The following is a 21988-nucleotide window of genomic DNA, read 5'->3' as shown; positions in this document are numbered from 1 at the left end:
GTACAGGCGCAGTGTTCTACACCTCTATACAGGCACAGTGTTCTACACCACTATACAGGCACAGTGTTCTACACCACTATACAGGCACAGTGTTCTACACCGCTATACAGGCACAGTGTTCTACAGCACTATACAGGCACAGTGTTCTACACCGCTATGCAGACACCAGTGTTCTACACCGCTATGCAGACACCAGTGTTCTACACCGCTATACAGGCACAGTGTTCTACACCACTATACAGGCACAGTGTTCTACACCGCTATGCAGACACCAGTGTTCTACACCGCTATACAGGCGCAGTGCTCTACACCGCTATACAGGTGCAGTGTTCTATACCGCTATACAGGCACAGTGTTCTACACCACTATACAGGCTCTCTGCAGCCAGGAAATAGTTTGTTTTTAATGTATTTGACGCAAATAAATTTGTATTTAAGCAAATCTTTTAGAAAAATTGGTCGAACCGGCCGAATCTAATTTGAGAGAAATTTACTTATCTCTTGTCTGCCCATGCGCAGACCACAAAACCGGATCCGTCGATGTGGCAATTTTCGAAAAACCTGGGACTGGATCCAGCATTAAAACATTTCAATGGAAATTTATAACGGATCCGGCAAGTGCGGAATTGTTTCGGAATTTTGGCCGGAGAAAATACTGCAGTAAGCTGTGATATTTTCTCTGGCCAAATACCGTAAAAGGGACGGAACTGAAGACATCCTGATGCATACTGAATGGATTGCTTTCCATTAAGAATGCATTAGGATAAAACTGATGCGCTTTTTTCCGGTATTAAGACCCTTCACTGGATTTCATTACCAGAAAAGAATAACGCTAGTGTGAAAGTATGAGGGTGACATCATCACAAGTCCTTCCCCACCTTTTCTCCTCTGCTGAACCACACCCCCTGAACTGATCACATAACAGTAATGTCATTACAGGTCCTTCCAAGATCTTATCCTCTCCACTGCTGAGCACCACCTCCCATACTGATCACATGACAGTGACATCACCCCAGGTCCTTCACCACCTCTTCTCTTCTCCACTGCTGAGCTCAGCCCCCTGCACTGATCACATGATAGTGACATCACCCCAGGTCCTTCACCACCTCTTCTCCTCTCTACTGCTGAGCTCAGCCCCCTGCACTGATCACATGACAGTGACATCACCCCAGGTCCTTCACCACCTCCTCTCCCCACTGCTGAAGTTGTAGAAGCTTTATAAGGCTGGGATCACAAGTGCAGTTTTTGTACAGTTTGTTTTTAGCCAAAGCCAGGAGAGGATTCAAAGTGAATGGCTTCTTCCAGCCTAAGGGGTTGTCTTATGTTGCTGTTAGTAAGGTGAGATGAGACACAGTCTAGACCACCAGCTACGAAAACAGAATAGCACAGCAATCTGCACAGTTTCCCTAACTCAGATACAGCATAGTTTGCTGTGTTTTTCAGTTTCCATAGTTTTCATGCGCTGCAATGAGAGCTACTGAGACAGTGGGTGCTGGTGCTCTCTGTTGTTTCCCGGCCGGCTGGTGGTCTGGACTTAGTAACAGTGAGATGAGACAACCCCTTTAATAGGAATGTTATAAGTTTGTTGACTATGTAATTTTGATTTAAAAAAATAACAATTTAATTTAGTATCTTTAGCAGAAAATTCCCATAAGAATTCTGAGGGAAACTTCATGTTGTCACTAAATTATAAAGCAGAAGATGAAGACAACATGCAATGCTCTTCAGGAGAAAACCTTATTGTACATCCAGGACTTCACAGTACAGATCTGTCATATAATCCCTTTGTTTGTAAGGAATCTTCTGACCAATCACAGATTGCTACCACAAGTCCCGGTCAGAAAGGGGGTGAAAGGTTTCAAGAGATTACAAAAAGATCATGTCTTTCTACAGACAGAAGAATTCACACACGGGAGAAGCCATTTTCATGTCCAAAATGTGGGAAATATTTTGCATATAAATCACATCTTGTTACACATGAGAGAAGTCACACAGGAGAGAAGCAGTATTCATGTTCAGAATGTGGGAATTGTTTTACACAGAAACCAAGTCTTGTTATACATAAGAGAAGTCACAGAGGTGAGAAGCCGTATTCATGTTCAGAATGTGGGAAATGTTTTACACTTAGACAAACTCTTGTTAAACATGAGATGCGTCACACAGGAGAGAAGCCCTATTCATGTTCAGAATGTGGGAAACGTTTTACAGTTAGACAAACTCTTGTTAAGCATGCGCTACGTCACACAGGAGAGAAGCCATATTCATGTTCAGAATGTGAGCAATGTTTTATTCAAAAATCAGATCGTGATAGTCATGAGAGAAGTCACAGAATAGTAAGGATACGGTCACAATTCCAGAATTTAGACTTTGATTTTAATTCCAATTAAAGAATGAAGTTCTCGATAACAAATAAAATAACACAAAGAAATATCCACAGTAACCCCATGTTGCCCATTATGTGAAGAGGTACTTGATAAAGGAAACATACTATTAATGTGAGGCACAAGGAAGTACAAATTAATAAAACCAAGTGCCTCACATTAATAGTAACACAATCAAATACCTTCTCACATATTGGGCAACAGGATTAATATATGGAGGCACATGATGGACTTAATTACTATTAATGTGATGAACATGGAAGCCCAAATTAATAAAACCATGTGCCTCACATAGTAAGACCATCAAGTGCGTCCTCACGTAATGGACAACACGAGATTAAAATAGTTATGCAGCAATATATATTGATGACCTATCCTCAATTAGCCCAATCCATATGCGGCGGGTGCTGGATATATACAGTAATACAGCCGGCACCTTGATACAATGATGGGGAACGGCAATCGCACCGAACCCTGACACTTAACCACTCAGATGCCGCGTTCAACAGCGATTGCTGCCTATGTGAGGTAAGACAGAGGGATGCAGCTCTCTCTGCCTTCCGAATGGAGACCCTGCTGTGAAATTGCTTCTAAAGCTTCCCAGGCCTGCGATGGTAAGCTCCCTCTATCCCAGTGATGGCTAACCTCTGCACTCCAGCTATGGGGAAACTATGACTCCCAGCATGTTGCATTCATTTCTATGGAGTTCTGAGAACAACCAAGCAAGTGTGCATCTTGGAAGTCGTAGTTTTACCACAGCTGGAGAGCTGGAGGTTAGCCATCGCAGCTCTAGGCTGTTAGATTTTATCTGTGTCCAGATTGTGCAGCTGGGGAAGCCTCCAAAGCCTTCGACTCATCTGAATGAATTAGGAAAACCATGACCTCCTTGGCCAAAACAATATGATACTTATTACAGTGGTCTGCTCCTTCTTCATTTTCATTATTATTATCAGTATTGTATCATGGAACTGAAGGGAAGATGTAGACCAGCCTGAACCTTCATGGTTTGGACAAAATGTCCACCACCAAGGGATTGTCTTTCTGATAGTGAGTCTTATAGCCATCAGGTCTACTTCTGGCACATCCCTTCTCTTGAGTAATCTAATGAAAGATATATGGATTCAAAGTCCACTCCCTGTGAAGCTAGTAACCAGACTCAGATGGTCTGCCACCATATTGAGATATGAATGTGAACCGCATAGACAAAGGGCTTCTGCCTGATCAGTGGAGTAAAATGCGGCAGAGACAGACAATTTGCCCTAAGCTTTCTTTGGTTTGAGGGTAATGTCTGCTCCTGATGACTCCAGGTGCCCCTCACTGAGACATCATCTAGGTAGCACCCCAACCCAGGAGGGTTACATCGGTTGTCGACAGGCACCAGCAAAACTGTATCATGGAATCCCTGTCTATTTGGTGATGCTGCCACCTCGAGGATCAATGGGTTTTCTGTGACAGGGAGTACATTTTGTCCAGGCCTTTCTCAGTGCAATTCAAATGATACAACACCTCTCTCTGTGGAGGTCTTAAGTGCCAGAGAGCCCAAAGGACTGCTTCAAATGCTGCTGACATTAAACCTTCATGAGAGTACTGATAAATACCCTTCAGGGCCTTGAAAGGAATATTGCTGCAGCTCTTATTCTTGCTTGACTCACCAGAGATAATGAAAAGATCATCTTTCTAGAATCCAGAACAAACTCCAGAAAATATTTGGAGGTGCCTAGTTGGGTGTCTGATTTTTCCGAATTGGCATTTAGTCCTAACTGCTGAAAAAGGTTGAGTGTATATTTCAGATTATGTCTGAGTAGCTCCTCTGAAGTTGCCTTAACTAACTAATCGTCCAAATAAGGGACAACATAAATTTCACAAATTCTTAGAGCAGCAGCCACAGCCAAGATCAACTTTGTAAATGTGTAAGAGCCGAGGAAATTCTGAAGTTGAAGGGCAATTGTTAAAAATTTCACGTGTGGAGATAAAATAGGATCATGAAGATAAGCATCTTTTATATTGATCATTGCTATGAAATCTCCTTGTTCAATAATTGGAACTATCGACCAGATTGTCTCCATACAAAAAGTTTTCTTTCTGACAAAATAATTGAGCTATCTTAGATCGATTATAGTTAACTAATCTCTGGAAGGTTTTGGAACTAGAAAAAAATATACCTGTGATTACATTCCTGTGACTTGTTCTGAATAAAATAAAGTACAGCTGCTTCTGGATCAGCTGCTTTCTGTGTGGAAGAAGCTTGGTTCTTGTATATCTGTTAAGGGAATAAGTTAAAAAGTCTATTGAATAACCTTCTCTGATGATACTTAGAGCACTCTCGTCTGTAGTTACCAAAAGCCATTCTTTTAGGAAGAACAACACTTGACCTTTGATCTGGATCCATGGGTGGAAGAAAAAAGAATCTTTTAGTGTCAGAAATCTGCCTTCTTCTTTCAAAAGCCTTCACATTCACACATCATATTCTCCCTCCGGGATTCATCTCACATGGAATTGTTCTCTGGACGGTTGAGGGTCTGGTACCTTGAAATGTACTGTGCTTGCAATGAAAGGACTGGGGTAACCCCTTTTTAGTGAAGAGACCTTCCATGATCTTATCTAGCTCCAAACCACACAGTTTACCTGGTTCAAAAAGAAGGCTACATAGATAATACAGTCCTGATCAAAAGTTTAAGACCACTTGAAAAATGGCAAAAAATCATATTTGTGGTCAGGGCACTGACGGGAGAACGTAACTCCTACCTGTTGATGTATAACTAAAGCGGTTAGATTTGTGCCGAAACCGCGCCTTTGTAGGGATACCTGAAGGAGGGCATCCCTTGGTGTGAGAAACTGAGGCTGAGGGTGGGTAGGGTGGGACTGTTGAGACGACGTTCATTGAGGGAGGGGGCATGCTGTCCTGATATAGGCAGCAGTGCCCCTCCCACAAATACAGGCTAATGAATCGGCCTTAAAACTTGTGGTCAGGGCACTGACGGGAGAACGTAACTCCTACCTGTTGATGTATAACTAAAGCGGTTAGATTTGTGCCGAAACCGCGCCGTTGTGGGTATACCTGAAGGAGGCCAAAAATAAACAACACATTTCTTTCAAGACAACTTTATAACTCCAAATTCCAACACCAAACTTTGAAAAGCATGAGACATTTCGGAATTCGGGTGAGGTATATATCCGTTAAAACAAGAGGAACGCCAGCAACCTAGTCTCTTGATGATATGTGCTGGCACTTGATTTTTTGACGAGACGGATGCCGCTCCTATTCGAAAAGAATGCCCGGATACTGAGGTCCGGTCTATTCCAAGGTTAGCCAACAATACACGAATGTGGGTTATGAATTTGTGGCAGGTGAGGTGAGTATCGTTGAGGTGCAGCAACGGGCTATCGGGCAGTTTGTCGTTTAACACGGTCAATAGCTGTTGGAGTATGCGATCGGGGCACCAACGATGTGTGGTAGGAAAATATGACACCTGAGTCGGGAGGCCTACCTGAGATGTCTTAGTGGTAACTAGCGACAGTATGAAACCGTCTCTGGTAGCGTTGAGCTGTCTGACGGTGAAAAAACCTATGACTGTTAGGAGGGGAAGTGAACTCTCCCAGTCTCAAGAAACCGTAAAAGGCCAAGTACATGGCCGCTTTTACCACTAAACTCTGCTGGGCACCAAAAGGTTCATGTCGGACAGATCACGGAAGACCTGGCCAGTAATGGGTTGCCGGCAAGTGCGTCTCTCACTGTTACATTTGTTCAGACTCTTCAGAGTGGCTTTGATGGCATTGATAGAAAACAAGGAACCCTCCCCCAGGTGACTCATGGCTCTGAAATGCTGGACTCCCGCGAGGTAGGACTTGACCGTGGAGTGTGACAGTTTCAAATCGGTGTGACAGTAACCAATAAATGCTAGAATGTACTCAACGAACTCGGTGTTGCCTTGAGGGAATTTGTCCTGGAATTTGCGAAAAGCTCCCCAACCTGTCTGATAGGCCCTATGTCACCACCAGACATCTGAGAAGCTCTGACAGATGCCTTTTTAGAACCTCCTCCTTGAGCTTCCTTTGTTTTGCTTTCAGTTCCTCATCTCGTTAGCCTCTCTCAGCTATCATGTAGTTGTACTGATTGCATCCCTTTAAATTCCTCCCCATAGTGCATCAGTGTGCGGTTTATATTTCTTCCTGGAGTGTGTGTGCATGCTGATCCAACTTCCCAGTCTTCTACAAGATAAGTGTTGTGCATTCATTTGTGTTTTTCTGTTTGCTGGATCCCAGGTGACCCTGACTCCCTCCGTATCTAGTGTAGGGAGCCGGTGGTCGTGTCCCCTCACTACAGTCGAGGTACGAGGATTTGCGATCATCTACCATTGGGATTTTCGCATAGGCTGAGCAGTCAGGGAGAGTGCCAGGTCTGATGCAGGGGTCTCCGTTTTTGTTCCTCAGTTTTGGATCCAGTGAGTCGTATATTCATTTTGTGTTGTCTTGTTTCCTGTACACCTTCCGTGACATTATAAACCGCCAAAACCGTCTCAAGCATGGATCCGGTTTCACTTTTGACTGAACGCTTCCAGGGTCTTTCATTGGAGGTAGCTGATCTCCGTAAGACTCTTTCTCAGTTTCAAGTGACCGGTTCAGCTTGCGTTCATGGAGTTTGTTCTGAGCCTAAGATCTCGCTCCCGGATACGTTCTCCGGGGGTAGTGAGAATTTTGTGCGTTTTAGAGAGGCTTGCAAACTCCATTTTCGCCTTCTTCCCCATTCCTCTGGTGATGAGGAACGGAGGGTGGGGATCATTATATCGCTGCTCAGAGGTAACGCTCAGTCGTGGGGCTCTTCGCTGCCGGTGGGGGCACGGCCCCTCCGTTCAGTGGATGAATTCTTTTTAGCCCTGGGTCAGATATATGATGATCCGGATCATATTGCTTTGGCTGAGTCTAGACTACGTCTGTTATGCCAGGGTAAACAATCCGCAGATATATACTGCTCAGAATTTCGGAGATGGGCAGCTGATACTGGTTGGAATGATGCTGCACTCCGAAGTAAATTTTGCCATGGTCTTTCAGAGGGATTGAAAGATGCATTTGCCTTTCATGAGAGGCCTACTTCCTTGGACTCTGCTATGTCTCGGGCCGTTAGTATTGACAGGCGTCTTAGAGAGAGAGGAGAGATCACTCCTTCCTGTCATACTCAATCCCAGGACAGTGCAGCGGTCTCTTTCTGTGCGCAGGGGTCTCAGTCGCTGTCAACCCCTTCTGAGCAGGAGCCCATGCAGCTGGGGTTGATTGCCTCTGACAATAGAAGATTCAGCCTGCATGGGAAGGTTTGTTTTTGTTGTGGAGGTATAAATCATTTGGCAAATGTTTGTCCCTCTAGGAGATTCAGGCAGTTTTTTGGGAGTAATAAAGAAACAAAAAGGAAAAAATCCTTTAAAAATGTTCCATCTGTTACCATTGGCAGGGTTGAGGCGGAAATTGAAGGTTTTCCGTTTTGCTTGTAGTTTCCATTTTGTCCTGCCTGCCAGGGTGGCGCTAGAGAGCAAGAACATTTTTTTGTGAGATTTTTGTAGATAGTGGAGCAGCTGTCAATCTCATTGATAATCAATTTGCGATAACTCATGGTTTCCAGGCATGCACTTTGGGAAAGTATATTCCTGTTTTTGCTATTGATTCTGCTCCACTTTCTCAGAAATCATTAAAGGGCATAGTACACAATATCCGTTTAATTGTGAGTGATGCTCATGTTGAGGATGTGTCATGTTTTGTCCTTAGCGGATTGCCTACTCCTCTAGGGTTGGGGCTACCCTGGCTCACTAAACATAACCCCACCATTGATTGGCAAGCGAGGCAAATAAATGGTTGGAGTGACTTTTGCAGAGAGAATTGCCTCACGACATCTGTTTCTGAGGTTTCTACTAAGACTCTCTGAATTTTCGGATGTCTTCTCTGAGAGTGGAGTTCAGGAGTTGCCCCTGCACAGGTAGTACGATTGCCCTATTAATCTCATCCCAGGCGCCAAGCTGCCTAAATCTCGTTTATACAATCTCTCCCAACCTGAAAGGGTCGCTATGCGTGCTTATATCTCTGAGAGTCTGAGAAAAGGACACATACGACCCTCGAAGTCACCTGTTGCCGCTGGTTTTTTCTTTGTTAAGAAAAAAGATGGTTCTTTAAGACCTTGTCTGGATTTCAGGGAGCTGAACAGTATCACAATTCGTGACCCTTATCCGCTTCCTCTGATCCCGGACCTGTTTAACCAGATTGTTGGGGCTAAAGTTTTTTCCAAATTAGATCTAAGAGGGGCATACAACCTGGTCAGGGTCAGAGAAGGAGATGAATGGAATACGGCCTTCAATACCCCTGAGGGCCATTTTGAGAATTTGGTTATGAATTTTGGTTTGATGAATGCTCCAGCCGTTTTTCAGCATTTTGTAAACAGCATTTTTTATCATTTAATGGGGAAATTTGTATTAGTGTATTTGGATGACATTTTGATTTTTTCTCCCGATTTCAAAACTCATAAGGAACACTTACGTCAGGTCTTGCTCATCCTGCGGGAGAATAAATTGTACGCGAAACTGGAAAAATGTGTGTTTGCGGTTACAGAAATTCAATTTCTGGGGTTTCTTCTCTCCACTTCTGGTTTTTCGCATGGACCCCGAGAAGGTCCGCTCTGTGCTTGAGTGGGAGCTTCCTGAGAATCAGAAGGCGCTGATGCGTTTTTTGGGCTTTGCCAATTATTACAGGAAGTTTATTTTGAATTATTCCTCTGTTGTTAAACCACTCACTGATATGACCAGAAAGGGGGTAGATTTTTCTTCCTGGTCGGTAGAGGCGCGTAAGGTCTTTTCTAATATCAAGGAGAGTTTTGCTTCCGCTCCCATCTTGGTACAACCTGATATTTCTCTACCCTTCATAGTTGAGGTTGATGCTTCTGAGGTGGGTGTGGGTGCGGTATTGTCTCAGGGTTCCTCCCCTGCCAAATGGCAACCGTGTGCCTTTTTCTCGAAGAAACTCTCCTCCGCAGAGAGAAATTACAATGTGGGAGATAGGGAGTTGTTGGCCATCAAGTTGGCTTTTGAGGAATGGCGCCATTGGTTAGAGGGAGCCTGACACCCTATTACCGTGTTTACTGACCATAGACATCTAGCCTACTTGGAGTCAGCCAAGCGTCTGAACCCGAGACAGGCCAGATGGTCTTTGTTCTTTTCAAGGTTTAATTTTGTTGTCACGTTCCGCCCTGGGGTTAAGAATGTGAAGGCAGATGCCCTGTCACGTTGTTTTCTGGGAGGTGGGAATTTTGAAGACCCGGGTCCCATTTTGGCTGAAGGTGTAGTGGTCTCTGCTCTTTATCCTGAATTGGAGGCAGAGGTGCAGGTAGCCCAGTCAGAGGCTCCTGATCTTTGTCCTCCTGGGAGGTTGTTTGTGCCTCTCGCTTTAAGACACAAGATTTTTAAGGAACACCACGATACGGTCCTTGCTGGGCACCCGGGGGCAAGAGCCACAGTGGATCTCATTGCTCGGAGATTCTGGTGGCCTGCGCTTCATAAGTCGGTTGAGGGTTTTGTGGCAGCCTGCGAGACCTGCGCTCGTGCCAAAGTCCCTCATTCACGGCCATCAGGTCCTCTCCTTCCCTTACCCATTCCTTCCCGTCCTTGGACACATCTGTCCATTGACTTCATAACGGACCTGCCTCGTTCCTCGGGGAAGACTGTGATTCTGGTGGTAGTGGACCGTTTTAGCAAAATAGTGCATTTCATCCCTTTTCCTGGCTTGCCCAATGCTAAGACGCTGGCGCAGGCATTTATTGATCACATTGTCAAATTGCATGGTATTCCTTCAGACATAGTCTCTGATAGGGGCACGCAGTTTGTTTCCAGATTCTGGAAGGCTTTCTGTTCTCGTTTGGGGGTTCGGTTGTCATTCTCTTCTGCTTTCCACCCGCAGTCGAATGGCCAGACAGAGCGCGTCAATCAGAATCTGGAGACATATCTGCGCTGTTTTGTGGCGGAGAATCAGGAGGATTGGTGTTCTTTTTTGTCCCTTGCTGAGTTTGCTTTAAATAACCGTCGTCAGGAGTCCTCTGATAAGTCACCATTTTTTGGTGCATATGGGTTTCATCCGCAGTTTGGGACATTCTCAGGAGAGGGGTCTTCTGGTTTACCTGATGAGGACAGATTCTTCTCATCTTTGTCATCTATTTGGCAAAAGATTCAGGATAATCTAAAGAGCATGAGTAAGAGATATAAGCGTGTGGCGGATAAGAGATGTGTGCCTGGTCCGGACCTCAATGTTGGTGATCTGGTGTGGTTGTCTACTAAGAATATCAAATTGAAGGTTCCCTCCTGGAAGTTAGGTCCTAGGTTTATTGGGCCTTACAAAATCCTGTCTGTCATCAATCCAGTTGACTACCGTCTTGATCTTCCTCAGACTTGGAAGATCCATAATGTTTTTCATAAGTCCTTATTGAAACCTTATGTTCAACCCATTGTACCCTCGCCTTTGCCTCCTCCTCCGATTATGGTTGATGGTAATCTTGAATTTCAGGTCTCTAGGATTGTGGATTCTCGTGTTGTCCGCGGTTCTCTCCAGTACCTCGTTCATTGGGAGGGTTATGGTCCTGAGGAGAGGATGTGGGTCCCAGTGACGGACATTAAGGCCACTCGTCTCATCAGGGCTTTCCATAGGTCTCATCCTGAGAAGGTGGGCTCTGAGTGTCCGGAGTCCACTCATAGAAGGAGGGGTACTGTCACCACCAGACATCTGAGAAGCTCTGACAGATGCCTTTCAGAACCTCCTCCTTGAGCTTCCTTTGTTTTGCTTTCAGTTCCTCATCTCGTTAGCCTCTCTCAGCTGTCATGTAGTTGTACTGATTGCATCCCTTTAAATTCCTCCCCATAGTGCATCAGTGTGCGGTTTATATTTCTTCCTGGAGTGTGTGTGCATGCTAATCCTACTTCCCAGTCTTCTACAAGATAAGTGTTGTGCATTCATTTGTGTTTTTCTGTTTTCTGGATCCCAGGTGACCCTGACTCCCTCTGTATCTAGTGTAGGGAGCCGGTGGTCGTGTCCCCTCACTATTATAGGGTGTTCAGGTGTTATACAGTCGAGGTACGAGGATATGCGATCATCTACCATTGGGATTTTTGCATAGGCTGAGCAGTCAGGGAGAGTGCCAGGTCTGATGCAGGGGTCTCCCTTTTTGTTCCTTAGTTTTGGATCCAGTGAGTCGTATATTCATTTTGTGTTGTCTTGTTTCCTGTACACCTTCCGTGACACCCTAGCAGTATTAGGCGAGAGGGATTTGGCTAACAACGAACGAGCCGTGGCCAAATGAGCGTCTAGATTAGGGTCAGGGAGGCATACGAAGGGACTGTGGCACCGATGGCGTCTGCTTCTGGACAAACCTGCGAGAAAAGGGGAAAGTTAAATCGAAATAAGGCATCGGCAGCTGTATTGTTGGTCCCGGGGATGTGCGAACATATATAGTCGAATTGGTGTTGTACAGAAAGAAGAACCAGACGTCTTACAAATAACATAATGTGAGGGGACTTGGCGACCCGCTATTCAGAATTTCAACGACTGCGGCATTATCTGAAACAAATTATACTGTTTGGCCAGGCCAATCTTGACCCCAGACATGGGCAGCTGCTACTATGGGATAAAGTTCAAAAATTGCTGAAGTGTGAAAGAAACCTGGTATAGAGCTGACTTCGTTCGGCTACTTGTCTGCTAGCCAGTGGGTGCCAAAAATAGCGGCAAAGCCTGTATTTGCGGCTGCATCCATTCCACTGCCTAAGAAAGTGGTCCCACATGTTTAAGTCGGCAATGACCAGCTCGTCCAGGCATATGAGGCTATCCTGGGAAGGGGCTGTAGGGAGGAGTGTGAGCAAACGAGAAATGAATGCCCTACCTTGCGGAATGATGCACAAAGTTCAGCATGCCTAAAAGAGACTGTAGCTCCACTTTTTTGACCACCCTGGCTAACTTGAAATTGTGGATGACTTCCCTGATCCTGTGTAACTTGTCTTCCGGCAATCTGGCTAGCATATTGTGGGTGTCCAGAATGATGCCGAGGAAGGTGATGACTGTGGATGGGCCCTCAACCTTCTTGGGAGACACAGGAACGGCAAATTGAAACAGTTTAGAAGTGAATGAAGGTCTTTTGTGGTGGAGTCAGGGTGTTCAATAATTAGAAAATCATCTAGGTAGTGAATGACATTACTGCAGTGGAATTCATGGTTTAGTATCCATCGGAAAGCTTGGGCTAACTGGTCGAATAACCATGAGCTACTCTTGGAGCCAAAGGTGAGTTTGGATGCAAAATAATAAAGACCCCTCCACTTGATAGCAGGCCACTGCCACTGAGACGGCTTGATAGGCAGTAATTTGAAGGCATCTGAAATGTCAGCTTTTGACAGGATTGAGCCGGGGCCTAACTGCAATATGATGGCGATGGCCTGGTCTATGGACAAATATCTCATGCTGACAGAATAAGGGCATTTATGCTGGGAATGGAGGAACCATGCGGGGCAGACAGGTCGATAATCAATCTCTCTTTCTTACTAAATTTACCAGTGACCACGCCTACAGGACTGACCCTACATCTTTCGAAGGGTGAGGATGAAAAAGGTGCCTATCAGCAAAACCTTTAACTAACTCTGCTGTGATCAATTTATCGGAGACATTTGGGTTACGGTTAGCAGATTGTAAATTTTTGCATCCGTGTGTAGATTCTGGTAGGGCAACCATTCCATTGTGGTAACCAAACGTGAGACCTGTGACTAGGAATTCCACAAAACCTGGGTCGTGATGGTAGCGCAAGAACCGTTGTAAACGACACACGTGTAACTTTTATCCGATTTTAATGAACAGACTGACTTAGGATGGGCTCTGAAGCAGTTAGAACAAATATGCAGCAAACGACACTGACTATAGTTAGAGGATGAGTCGTTGAAATTGTTGCATATCTGTGACCTGCCGAGAAGTTTGATAGGTCTACCTAACTTGTCAACCATGCCAGAGGAACTCTGCGGTTCAGAGGACCCGGCAACCGGAACTGTGGAACTGAACTCAGCACTGGGAGCGGCCTTATGATACCATACTGTAGAATGATATATGGATTGACACAGCGAGCATGATCGGGCCCTCAGCCTGGCGAAATGCCTGCAAAATATCTCAGTGTCGATGTTGGCCCAGTTCGTAAGGAACTGGAATTGACTGAGACCAGCTGCTGCCTTAGCTGAGAACGAACAGTGGTAGTCATAGAAGGAACTACCCCCGTATTTATGCCCCAGTTCGGTTACTCTAAATAAATACAAATCTAGCTCTTCCCTTCTGTCAGGACGCACTGAGCAAATCACGTCTCTGTACAAACTGAAGGCAAGAACAAACTCTGGTATGGTGCGATTCAGCCCGTGGTCCCAACCTCTTAGGACCACGGACACATCACCACAAGCAGTGACCTTACTATCTGAAAGATCCCGGGTAGCGATAAGCAAGGATGCAAGATTAACATCCCTATCTTCCAGGATATCTTACTTTAAATTGGTAGGAACGAAGTGCGCCGGGGTGATATTGGGCACTGCTACTGTGACACCTGAGCCCCCTGCTGCAGATGTGGAAGGGATGGCTACATCAGTAGTAAGTGGAGTATTAGCAGTACCGCGAGACTCAACCGCTTCCAGTCTGGCTTGGATATCCGAGACGGATGAAGTCAGGTTGTTCAGCATGACATGGATTTGTGCAAGGGAAGTATGTACTGTGGACATGGAGACCTCTTCTTGACGTTGAGGGCACGAGCTAGCGGTGAGCAGACGATATAGTTCGGCTTTTCTGGCAGTAGCAGGAAACTAGACACCCCTTTTTGAAAGTTCCAACATTAACCTAGGGATGGTCCATTTGCGTGGAGACAGAATACTGCCCCCTTCTGACATCCTGGCGGCTTTCTCGTCGACCGAAGCCTCCACTATGTCTGACGCGTGTGACATTTTCCCTGCTAGACGTAGGAAGGAAACGTAAATCACGAAAAACCAGAACATGGATTCTGAAACAAAAGGAGACGTGAGAACATAGCATACGCGCTACGGCCAATGCGTGTTGGCACCTGGATGAAAATAACGAGTAGACGGGTATGTGCGAAAATGCGTCATCGTTCCCCTTTTTTTATTTTCATTTTTTACATATATATACAGTACAGACCAAAAGTTTGGACACACCTTCTCATTCAAAGAGTTTTCTTTATTTTCATGACTATGAAAATTGTAGATTCACACTGAAGGCATCAAAACTATGAAATAACACATGTGGAATTATATACATAACAAAAAAGTGTGAAACAACTCAAAATATGTCATATTCTAGGTTCTTCAAGGTAGCCACCTTTTTCTTTGATTACTGCTTTGCACACTCTTGGCATTCTGTTGATGAGCTTCAAGAGGTAGTCACCTGAAATGGTCTTCCAACAGTCTTGAAGGAGTTCCCAGAGATGCTTAGCACTTGTTGGCCCTTTTGCCTTCACTCTGCGGTCCAGCTCACCCCAAACCATCTCGATTGGGTTCAGGTCCGGTGACTGTGGAGGCCAGGTCATCTGGCGCAGCACCCCATCACTCTCCTTCATGGTCAAATAGCCCTTACACAGCCTGGAGGTGTGTTTGGGGTCATTGTCCTGTTGAAAAATAAATGATGGTCCAACTAAACGCAAACCGGATGGAATAGCATGCCGCTGCAAGATGCTGTGGTAGCCATGCTGGTTCAGTATGCCTTCAATTTTGAATAAATCCCCAACGGTGTCACCAGCAAAGTACCCCCACACCATCACACCTCCTCCTCCATGCTTCACGGTGGGAACCAGGCATGTAGAGTCCATCCGTTCACCTTTTCTGCGTCACACAAAGACACAGTGGTTGGAACCAAAGATCTCAAATTTGGATTATCAGACCAAAGCACAGATTTCCACTGGTCTAATGTCCATTCCTTGTGTTCTTTAGCCCAAACAAGTCTCTTCTGCTTGTTGCCTGTCCTTAGCAGTGGTTTCCTAGCAGATATTCTACCATGAAGGCCTGATTCACACAGTCTCCTCTTAACAGTTGTTCTAGAGATGTATCTGCTGCTAGAACTCTGTGTGGCATTGACCTGGTCTCTAATCTGAGCTGCTGTTAACCTGCGATTTCTGAGGCTGGTGACTCGGATGAAGTTATCCTTCGCAGCAGAGGTGACTCTTGGTCTTCCTTTCCTGGGGCGGTCCGCATGTGAGCCAGTTTCTTTGTAGCGCTTGAAGGTTTTTGTGTCTGCACTTGGGGACACTTTCAAAGTTTCCCCAATTTTTCGGACTGACAGACCTTCATTTCTTAAAGTGATGATGGCCACTCGTTTTTCTTTACTTAGCTGCTTTTTTCTTGCCATAATACAAATTCTAACAGTCTATTCAGTAGGACTATCAGCTGTGTATCCATCTGACTTCTCCACAACGCAACTGATGGTCCCAACCCCATTTATAAGGCAAGAAATCCCACTTATTAAACCTGACAGGGCACACCTGGGAAGTGAAAACCATTTCAGGTGACTACTACTTGAAGCTCATCAAGAGAATGCCAAGAGTGTGCAAAGCAGTAATCAAAGCAAAAAGGTGGCTACTTTGAAGAACCTAGAATATAACATATTTTCAGTTGTTTCACACTTTTTTGTTATGTATATAATTCCACATGTGTTAATTCATGGTTTTGATGCCTTCAGTGTGAATCTACAATTTTCATAGTCATGAATAGTGATGAGCGCAGGGGTCATATTCGAATTCGCGATATTTCGCGAATATTTTTTTTAATATTCGTGAAAATTCAAAAATTCGTGATTTTTTTTCTTTAAAAAATCGGCAAGGTAATGATTGTGTAATATGCAAATTTTCGTAATTCGAATTTTCGGATTCGAATTTTTATTGCGAATTTTTCAACTTACAACTATTAGACAAAGAAGATTATAGCACTATATTAGCTAAATTGCTCTATATTCGATTTCTTTTCGAATATTCGCTATATTGCTATGACTTAGAATATATAGCAATATAGCGAATATTCGAAAAAAAACTCATATAGAGCAATTTAGCTAATATAGTGCTATGATCTTTTTTTATAGTTGTAATTTTTTTCCAATCTGAACTTCAGATGAGAAAAAATTACAACTATTAGACAAAGAAGATTATAGCACTATATTAGCTAAATTGCTCTATATTCTGGTTTTTTTTTCGAATATTCGCTATATTGCTATAACTTAGTTTTTTCGAATATTCGTAATATTCTAAAACAAGAATATATAGCAATATAGCGAATATTCGAAAAAACTAATATAGAGCAAAATTCGCAAACACTACTACTCCTAAAGTCAAGTATATTGCAACCTTCTTATTGGCCCACAAGCTAGAAGCAGGGAGGGATCATGTGTACTGATTAAAAAAATAATTGAATAAAAAAAAAATGAATAAAAAAAAATAAAAATAAAGGGAAAAAAATCGAATATTCGAAATTAGGAATATATATAACTATTTGAAATATTCGCGAATTTTCAAAGTACCTATATTCGCGATAAAAATTCGAAATTTGAATATTCGTGATCAACACTAGTCATGAAAATAAAGAAAACTCTTTGAATGAGAAGGTGTGTCCAAACTTTTGGTCTGTACTGTATATATTCTTTTTTTAACTCTATATATATATATATATATATATATATATACACACACACATACATATATACATACATATAAACACTTTTTCTTCTTCGTCCTACAGCAGCACAGAAGGGATATTTCCCGTCCCAGTCACTCTATCATAGGACCGCCCACCTAGAAAAATCTAACAATCAAACAATTAACAATTAACACAATTGACAATACCCTAGGTACTCTATATAACACGCCAAGGCACTGCATCCATTGTGTTTTTTCTAGTCCTTACTCTAGCAGGTGATTGTCTCACCTTGCTGCCCACCTGGAAAGGACTCGAGCCTTGCGTTGTTCAGGCTCCGTCGGTCTGGCTAGTGGTTTCCTAGCCCAGACCTGTTATAGTGTATTGTGGCTGTTGCCTACCAGTGCGTTTGCCTGGTAATACCTGTAGCAGGTCGCCGGTCTGTGTCCAGTGCGTTTGCCTGGCTGACCTGATTCCCGGTGTACAGACGTTTGCAGCCGGGTAAGTATTAGGCTGTCTGCCGGCGATGCCTGGCTCTGGTCTGATGGTGTTACCCTGGGTAAGTTCAGGAAGGGTTAATTACCTTTCTCTATGCGCTGCGGTCTCTGTTTGTTTAGACTCAGTTCCCTTATCTCTAGCCACATTCCTCTCCTGTGCGGCGTCCAGGTCCTGTGACGTCATCACGTTGGGGGCGTGTTTTGGGCGGCAATTTCAAACTCTGGTGCCTATTTAGAGACTCAGAAGCTGTGTGCACATTCCTGCTGTGCGGGGCAGCCGAGTTCTGAGTCTCTGAAGGTATTACCATAGGGTACTGCTGCTCTGTCTGCCTCCCTTATGCTCTATATTTTTGCATCTAATACATTTATTTTTTTCTTAGATGTCGAGCCGGAAGAGCCACAAAAAGACAAAGCACCGTGTTTGTGCAGGTTGTAGATTGCCGCTTCCTGATGATTTACATGATGACATCTGTGATATCTGTGCAGAGAAGTTACGCACGCCTGATCCGCAGCCCGCAAGATCTAAGCTATGCATCACTTGTCTACAGCCTTTATCTCCAGAAGCGACATCCAATATCTGTTTGGATTGTACCCCACAGGACCCGTTAGCAGAAGAAGCAAAAATTTTTTTTTCCTGGTTCAGAGAAAATATGCAGAATTTGGCGTCTACTTCTGGCAGTAAGAAGGAAAGAAGCCATCATCATCATCATCATTCAGATGACATGTCTCAATCATCAGCTATTGTATCTCAATCTGACCTATCCTCAGATTCAGATTCAGGTAGTGAAGAATTTTTTCTATTGAAAAAGGATTCAGCAGAAAAACTCATCAGACGCGTAAAGCGTTGTCTGGAAACTAATGATGAAGAAGATTTAGTACAGGATAAGGGTAACCTGTATTACTTCCCTAAGAAGAAATCCAGAGTCCTCCCTGCTCATCCGGTTCTAAAGACCATCATGGAAAGGGAATGGAAAAGACCCGATAAACGCCTGGACTTAGGACCTCGCTTCAAGTCTTTATACAAGTTAGACCCGGCCGCATCAGAGGAATGGGAAGTACCGTCTAAAGTTGATCCAGCCATTGCACGTCTGTCCAAAAGATCTTTTTTTCCATCAGACGATTCTTCTCTATTAAAGGATCCTATGGATCGGAAAGCTGACACTTTCCTAAAGAGATCTCATTGCAACCTGGCTTCTCTACAGAAGGCAGCTATGTCCTCAGTGCCTGTGGCAAGAGCGTTAAGAGTCTGGCTCAGCGAACTAACCAGAGACATCCAAGAGGGGGTACCAAGGCATGAACTGCTGGACCAAGTATCGACCCTTAAGACGGCTGCGGAATTCCTTTGTGATTTTCCGCTTGATGTCATAAAGATCTCAGCCAAGAACATGGCCTTAGCGAATTCCACAAGAAGATCGATTTGGTTAAAACCTTGGACGGGTGATGCTTCCTCTAAATCCAACTTTTGCGCTCTCCCATTTGAACCGGGAAAGTTAATAGGATCCCAGTTGGATAAGATCCTGGAAGAAAATAAAAAAAGAGAAGGCTTTAGCCTTTCCGCAAACTTTCAGGCCCAAATCTACCAGATTTCGTACGCAGAGAGGAAGATTTTCTTTTCAGGGTCGTAATAGACAGGAGCAAGGGAAGAGGTTTCGCTCCCGCTACCAGGACAAGGGAAAGAAGAAACCCTCTGAAACCCCTGCCTCCAATTCAAAATTCTGACATCAAGCCTGCCCTCACTGTAGGCGCAAGGTTAAGAAACTTTTATATGAAATGGGAGAGTGTCACTTCAGACAGCTGGGTTCGGAATATCATCAAAGACGGTTATTCACTCGAATTCGTTCATCTTCCAAGGGAAAGGTTCCTGTTAAACAACACGGAGAATCCAAGAATCATGCCCCTTCTTCGGGAGTTCCTACAGATGAATGTTCTGGAGAGAGTTCCAGAAGAGGAGGTGTATTCGGGGGTCTATTCAAGAGTGTTTCCCGTTCCAAAACCAGACGGCAGGTGGCGCCTCATCATAGATTTAAGGTTTCTAAACAACCATTTAAAGAAGATAAAGTTCAAGATGGACAACATAAGATCTGTCCTGAGCATCCTGCAACCTGGGGAGGTGATGGCATCTATAGATCTAAAAGATGCATACCTTCATATACCTATCCACAAAGAATCGAGGAGATTTCTCAGGGTGGCGGTCAAGACTCTAGGTCGGATTTGGCACTATCAATTCAGGGCTCTTCCCTTCGGGCTATCTCCGGCACCTCGTATCTTTACGAAGGTAGTGGTCGTCCTTATTGCAGCTCTGAGGGTTCAAGGTCTAAGGATAGTGCCATATCTGGACGACTGGTTGCTTATTGCAGCTTCCGAGGAGGTTCTGAGATCGGATCTTCACACTGCTATGAATCTACTTCAGCAAGTTGGGTTCATTGTCAACCAAAAGAAGTCGCAGCTGGTCCCCACTACGAGAATCCAGTTCCTGGGTCTTGTGTTAGACTCAGAAGTAATGAAGGTATTTCTTCCTCCTCTCAAAGTGGCTCAGATCATTCGCAGAATTCAGTCGCTGATCTCTACAACGAAGATATCCATCCGTTCGGCGATGAGTACCCTCGGGTTGTTGACAGCGGCTATAGAGGCGGTGCCATGGGCGAAGGCTCATATGAGAGACCTGCAAAGAGAAATTCTTCACTGTTGGGACAAGAATCCCAAATCACTGACTACTATGATGAAGATATCATATGCAACACGCAGGGGGCTGCTTTGGTGGACAAGAGAAGAAAATCTGGAAAAAGGAAAAGATTTCCGAGTCATTCAAAGAGTAGTGATAACCACAGATGCTTCCCGCAAAGGTTGGGGTGCGCACATGGGAGATCGGTGGATTCAAGGGGAATGGCCTTCAACCACAATGAGGCGATCCTCAAACTTCAGGGAATTGAAAGCCATTCAACTAGCCCTGCAGCATTTCGAACCTCATCTCTACCACAGATCAGTTCTCCTGCAGACGGACAACGCAACGGCGGCATATTATGTGAACAAACAAGGGGGAACGCGTTGTCTCTCTCTTCAGTCCATTTGCGACAAAATAATGTCTTGGGCAGAGCCAGTCCTACACAGCCTAGTGGCAGTTCACATCAAGGGCTCCGAGAATATCAGAGCAGATCGACTCAGTCGACAGAAGGTGTGCCCAGGAGAATGGGAATTGAACCCGAAATATTTCGCCCAGATAGTGGAGAAATGGGGTCGTCCAGAATGGGATCTGTTTTCAACGAGGAAGAACAAGAAAACCCTGAAGTTTTGTTCTCTCAGGAGAACGGACAGACCCGACTGTCTGGATGCCTTCTCTCTGAATTGGAGCCACAAGTTTGTCTACCTGTTTCCTCCCATACCAATGTTACCTCAGATCATACCGAAACTCCTCTCAGAAGCACCGGAAGCAATTCTAATAGCTCCATATTGGCCCCGCAGGGCTTGGTTTTCTGCCGTATCTCAACTTTCGAAAAACGATCACTGGACTTTGCCTCTGTACCCGGATCTTCTTCTACAGGAAGACCTTTACCATCCTCAACTGAACAAGTTGCATTTAACCGTGTGGCACCTGAAAGGGAAAGATTAAAAGAGAAGGGCCTTTCAGATGAGGTCATTTCTACTTTACTGTCCTCCAGAAAGCAGTCCACTATTGCAGTTTACAACAGATTATGGAGAAAGTTTTCTTCCTGGTTGCAGGAAAAAGAGTTACTAGTCTCCACCAACTCCATTTTGCAATTCCTGCAAGAAGGGCACGAAAAAGGCCTAAAGCCTAATACATTAAGAGTCCACATGACAGCCATTAATGCTTGGACAGATGGACAATATGCAGGTGACGCTTTAATAGCTAGATATTTCAGAGCATTGAAAAAGTTGAGGCCTTCTGTGAGACCGCCTATGCCCATCTGGGATTTATCACTGGTTCTAAATAGACTTACAGGTCCTCCCTTTGAACCTATTGCCGAAGTGGATCTTAGCTGGTTATCCTGCAAGATCCTTTTTCTCATTGCCATCACTTGCGCAAAGAGACTAGGGGAATTGCAGGCTTTGTCCTCCAGAGAGCCATATTTGAAAATTTTGCCAAATGGTGTCAGACTAAGAACCATGCCTTCATTTAGACCAAAAGTTGCGTCTTCAACTAACATCAATAGAGAATCTGTTCTTCCTGTATTCTACCCTGACCCTAAGTCAGATGAGGAAATAAGACTCCATACTCTGGACATTCGTAGAGCATTAATTTGCTATCTTGAAAGGCTGAGAGATTTCCGAAAGGAAGAAAATTTGTTCATTTTATTTTCTGGTCCGAGGAAGGGTATGAAAGCTTCAAAAGACACTCTGGGTCGTTGGATTAAAACAACCATCTCGGAGTCCTACATCTTAGATGGTAAAGAACCGCCTCGGCCGTTAAGAGCCCACTCCACGAGGGCAACCTC

Source organism: Bufo gargarizans, unplaced genomic scaffold (genome assembly GCF_014858855.1).
Source record: "Bufo gargarizans isolate SCDJY-AF-19 unplaced genomic scaffold, ASM1485885v1 original_scaffold_2145_pilon, whole genome shotgun sequence".
In the NCBI taxonomy this organism is placed as follows: Eukaryota; Metazoa; Chordata; class Amphibia; order Anura; family Bufonidae; genus Bufo; species Bufo gargarizans.
This window is presented reverse-complemented; position numbering follows the sequence as displayed.